Raw genomic sequence first — 5,771 nt, forward strand, 5'->3', positions numbered from 1 at the left:
TGCCATTCCCGGCCCAAGCAGAGGACTCTTCCAGGGAGGCGCCCAGCGGGACCTGTTCCAGATGCTGGGAAGGGCCAGGACCGCCATCGCCGTCAGCATGTTGGTCTTGGTTGGCATCGGGGCCGCCGTGCTGGTCGCGTACGCGACAAAGAGCGTCATATACGGCCGCATCCAGGAGGTATGCGTTCTTTGTTTTTCAAAAGGCTCTAGGTGCGTTACAATTACCCCTTTATACGGCTTCGTTGCCGTCTTCACGGACAGCCCGCCATGTTAAGCACCGTTCCAATTCGAACGAAGCAGTCAACGAAGACTGCTTCTAGGAGACGGCATCAAAGTCAGCACGATGCAGGCTAAGGCTGCGTTTCAATTCGCGGACAGCTTGGTAGACAGCCTTCGACCCAGTCTAACGAGTTGTCTAAAGGAATAGAATTGGAACGGCGCTGCGGTCCTAAACGCCAGATAGGAGTTGCGAAACTCCCCATATGCCCCATGTATCAAAAAGTGGCCCTGAGATTGGTCTACTGCTTTGGATCTTGTTTTACAGTGGCGCCATCTTTTGGTGACAAAATAAACTATACAACTTGCTTCTCCACTCGACGACATGGGCAAAAAATGGTATTTGAGTGCTTACGTAAATTTTTTATGCCAAAGGAGCCCAATGTGTTGAACTATGCAAGTGTTTTAAGTAATGCACTTTATAAGCGACCCCAAACCATCCACCGCCGGCGGCGGCGGCGGCGTCCGCAGTGCTCCTCTATATTTAAAAAAGAAACAGCATCCGGCGCCAGGTTTCGATCCGAGGACTTTGCGGCCGCAGCGCGACGCGCTACCGACTAAGCCACGGACGCCACGCTGATATCAGTGTGAGTAACGCGCCTTATATCTTTAACGCATTCAAACTACGTCGTCAGCGGCGTGCGTTGGCGACTCAGCGGCGTTATAGCGGCTTGATAACTGCGTGGTGTACACGTGATACTACAAACCCGATGGAAGAGATGGAAGAGAAGGCGGCGAGGCGGTGGGCTGCGGGGGCCGAGCGCAAGCACCGCAAGCGGGCCGACAACAGTGCATTCGCACTTTCACATTCTCCCCCTCGGGGAAATGCGGGGGAATTTTTTATATACATACGGAGCAAAAGTAGTAAACAGAAATGCGACCATGGGGTCAACCGTCGCTTGCGCACTGTCGTCTGCTGCGCGTCCTCTTCGGTCTTCCGGCGGAAAAAAAATAAACAAGTCACTTCGACGGCTTTATGCAAGCTGAAATTGATTATTTAGAGCCGCTTGATCGGCTACTAGATTAGTTTTGGCATACAATGAGCTGTAGGCCAAACGATAACTCCAAATTTGGTACTTCAGTTCGGACCTATGTGCCTATGTTGTCCCGAAGTGCCCGCACAAGCGCCAATTGGTCGAGGCAGATGCGCGGACGCAGAAACAATCACCACCTAAAAACCGGAGTTAAGATAGCAATGAATAACTTAAGAACGCACAAAAATAAAGAATTATGCACTTTGAAACAAAATTTAACGTTAAATTGTCAGTTTGAATAATTATTTTGTTTTTTGGATAGTGCATGCGGTGGCCGCAGTGGCGCCACGGTACGCACGATCCAAAGCAGGGGGGTCCAGGCGCGGGCCGTTTTTTGATGCGGAGTTTCGCAACTGCCTACATCGAAGAGCTCTGCTAAACGCAACACCAGCGCAGACACCTCCATGAGCGCAGACGACAGCCTCGTAGCAGACATGTTGAAAAACGCAAGCCGCAGGTTTCGTAACTACTATTACGTTGTTATTACAAACATTACGTGATTGAAAAATTTCAAAAAGTTATGATCACCACTAGTAAATTATACTAAATATTTCAGTTAAAGAACAAGCGCTTTTGTTCCAACATTAATACGCAAAAAGATGACGCTGCCGTCTCTTATTAGTTTAGACAGGAAGGTAGCCTGCATGGTTGCTGACTTTGATGCCGTCCCCTCGAAGCAGTCTTCGTTGACTGCTTTGCTCGTATCGGAACGGCGCTTAACATGTCGTACTGTCCGCGAAGACGGCAACGAACCCGTCCAAAGGGGAAATTAGAACGCACCCTACCTTCCTGACTAAGCTAATAAGTGACACCAGCGCCACCTTTTTGCGTATTAATGTTGAAACAAAAGCACTTGTTCTTTTATTTGAATATTTAGTATAATTTACTAGGGGTGAACATGACTTTTTAAAATTTTTCAATCACGTAATGTTTGTAATAACAAAGTAATTTTAGTTACGAAACCTGCGGATTGCGTTTTTCAACATGTCTGCTACGAGGCTGTCGTCTGCGCTGGTGTTGCGTTTGGGACCGCGGCGCCGTTCCAATTTTATTCCTTTAGTCGTTTAGTTAGACTGCTTCGTAGGCTGTCTACCAAGCTGTCCGCGAATTGGAATGCAGCCTCTGTCTATAGTGCCGTCCGACGGTACTATAAGCATTCCACTAACGCGACGTCCACCGGCGTTTCGGTGAAAAAATTCTGCTTCTGGCACTGCTTCGCCCTCCATTAACGTTACATAATGTAAGCTAACCTATACCCCTGCTACACTAGCGTCCGAATGTCATTTGAACCAAGCGTCATTTGACTCGAATGCCAAGTTGTGCTGCTACACTAAGTTTTGAAATGCCATTCGGCTCAAATGACATTCGAGCCAAATGAGTACCGAGAGAGACATTTGGGATTTCAAATGCCGCTTCTAACACTTTCGCACGCATCATCTTCCATCGGCAATAAAAATATATTACTTCCGTTAGTAAAACAAACAAAATATTTTTGTTTCTGGAACTTTGTTCACTGTTAATTTACTTAAAACATGAAATCAAAAATTTAATTTTCATTCTCTCAAAACCAGTGCGTCAGGTGCAAAAAAAATAAAACTACGCAAACAGCCACCACATGAGAGTCAAAACTGGCGTCTCTTCTAATTTGATATAATTTTACTGCCTTAGACTGCTCCTAAATTTAATTGTTGTATTATTGTACGAAAACGGAACGAGGCGACAACAGCGCCATTACAGCACGGCGAGCAATGGTGAAAGCTTTCAAATGCCATCGAAATTGTAGTGCAGCACGGCGGATTCTGAGTGGCTTTCAAGCACCCCCTTTGAGTCAAATGACATTTGCTTCAAATGACATTCGGACCCTAGTGTAGCCGGAGTATAACATAACTTCCGAACAGAACAAAAGATCATTTTAAACACCGAAAACTAATGTCAGCTATGGGTGTTATGCTTAAAACTTAAAATGTAAAAAAAAATACAGGGGGCAAGAGCCAGACTCGAACCACCGCCCTCACTAACGGGATGCTAAGACAGAACGTCTACAGATGATCTGGCCTGTGTGAGTCTATAATCTTAAGAATTCGGATGTCTACGGACGCCATTCTAGACATGGCTGTCGCGCTAAGCTGGAGTGCCGTTGGACGGCACGCTAGGCACTGCGTTTTCAATATGCCAAAATGCATTATGGTCGTCCCTTTGTCCATGTGTGCTCTCAAGCGCTAAGCACGGCCTTGTGCCGGCTTCAACTGTTAATTTAGCCTTTCGCAGGAGATATTCTTTAGGAATAGAATAGGTACACTTCTTGTGATGCTTTTTAAATTCCCAAATAACTAGAAATATATCATGAAAATCATTGTGTTTACACGTTGGCGGGCTCATCTGAAGTTCTGTAGAGCCCATTGAGGCATGTCCAAAGTTTGAATTCCTCAACTCAGTGAGGCTACCGCATTTCTCCGCAGCTTTCCGAAGTAATAAAATAACTGCGTTTTAATCCCACCTATGCTTCTTGGAGGTACATGACGTTTTGTACGGGCCGCTATACTGTCGCAGAATCAAGATTAAGCCTCCCCGGCAAAAATCTTTCCTTACATACGTGCGCCATTAAGTCCCAGAAGTGTCATGATACGCCCCCCTGTGCCTATGTCGTGAAAACGTTCCGCCATGGCTTTGTCCCACCCCCAATGCAACCTATAGCATAGAGGGCGACACAAACCCATGGCGAAAGGGCTTCACGACATAGGCCCGGCGGCGCGTATGGCATAGAAGGTGGTGCGTCAATACGAGGTATTTTTGAAGGCTGCCGAGCTGTTGCGCTGCTGTGCGATTTCTTCTTGGTATCGCTCAAGACACTAGTGCCGGTTTCTGAGAATGATGGCTACATCACAGAACATGCGCCGGACTACAAGCAAAACTTTACGGCGTGTACTTAAATTGTCACACTACGTGGTCGTCACCATAATCACCTTCCAGTCACTAAACTAGGGAGAAACCTCTCCTCACTAAGTTCACAAGAGGTCTAATTTTATGACAAAGTACATGTAATGTCGTATGCGAAAGGATATTAGCGAGGACTTCACAAGCGATGCAAAGCGTATGTGGGCCTCATAGATGATGTGAGGTGTGTTGGTGTGACGGTAGTGAGTGATCCTTATTTGTGTCATACCAAAAAACGTAATCTTCCGAATATTACTGGCAGTACATTTTCGGGAGACTGTCAAGCAGGGCTCTCAGTATTAGCATATTGAGAAAACATTGCACTTTCACCCCCGCACAACTTTCCAAGCCAACGCACTTCTGTTTCCACGAGCCTAAAGTAGGCGACCAAGACCATCTTTTCCTGTAAAAAACAGATTAGCTATTACAGGTACACGCATTACTCGTAATGCACCCTTCGATGCATTAGGAACCTATATGTTAGATTCAACACGGCCGTTTAATTAATTGGCCTCCACATGACACTTTCAAGTCATCCGTTGACATCAAAAGTTAGTTTACAAATCTTAGGCCCACAAGTTCACACTCGCCATATGAAGAGGCAATTTCGCTACATTTTAGGACATTTGATGCATATGATGCTACTAAGACATCTGATGCTACTAAGCAGTGACTTCGACATTACCGTTTCTTGTTCTGTGCTCCGAAAAACAACCTCCGTAGTTTGACTACTTTTGTAGCGCAGCCCGTATTGCTACTCCGAATTGCCGGTTATCTATGGACGTCCCAAGCAAGGTCGAGCTTACCCTTGAATTATCTGTTTGTTCGCTAGATGCACTGCTACAGGACAGAATGTGCGCTGCGACAGCTTGCGCTGTTGTCCCTGCGGAAATTCTTTTTTTTACTTTAAAGGGACCCTTCAACACTTTTTTCAACTTTTTTTGAAATCTTAAATGCTTGCAGAACGTAGTCCCCAAATACACCCAGTCATTAGATTAGGGGGTCGCAAAATACCTCAGCTAACAATTGTGGCTGTATGTCCATAAGATAACTTGGAGGCTCGTTCAAAGATTTTGCTCTCTTTCCCGGTCTTCACGTTCTTCAACGGCCTGCATTGCGTCACTGAGGCCATGTAGCGGCTGTTGGCCGGTTTTCCTTCAGTTGCCGCAATGAACGCTTTTCGAAAGCAACTTTAGAAATAAAACTACAGAAACAAAGCAGAAACGGAAGGCGTATCTGGTGCGACGAACAAATCACGCAGGGCCGCTCCGTGCTGGCGACAACTGTAGCATTCACAGTGCTTCCAGAAGCGAAGAAAACAGTGACAGGGTTTATCGAAAGTGTTGCAGGGCCCCTTTAATCGCATGCTTGGCCTCATCATTCACCAGCTTCGCGTACTAAGTCACCCTGATTGGACGCTCTGGCGCGTTGGGGTAGAGGCCACCCGCGGCGATTTCTTAGAGTGTTCCGGAAATTCCTTCTTCTTCTTCTTCTTGTATACACACAAAAGGGAGGCAAAATGCCAGC

This window comes from Haemaphysalis longicornis, unplaced genomic scaffold (genome assembly GCF_048455015.1).
Source record: "Haemaphysalis longicornis isolate Haplotype H1 unplaced genomic scaffold, Haemaphysalis longicornis Haplotype H1 scaffold_6, whole genome shotgun sequence".
Taxonomy (NCBI): Eukaryota; Metazoa; Arthropoda; class Arachnida; order Ixodida; family Ixodidae; genus Haemaphysalis; species Haemaphysalis longicornis.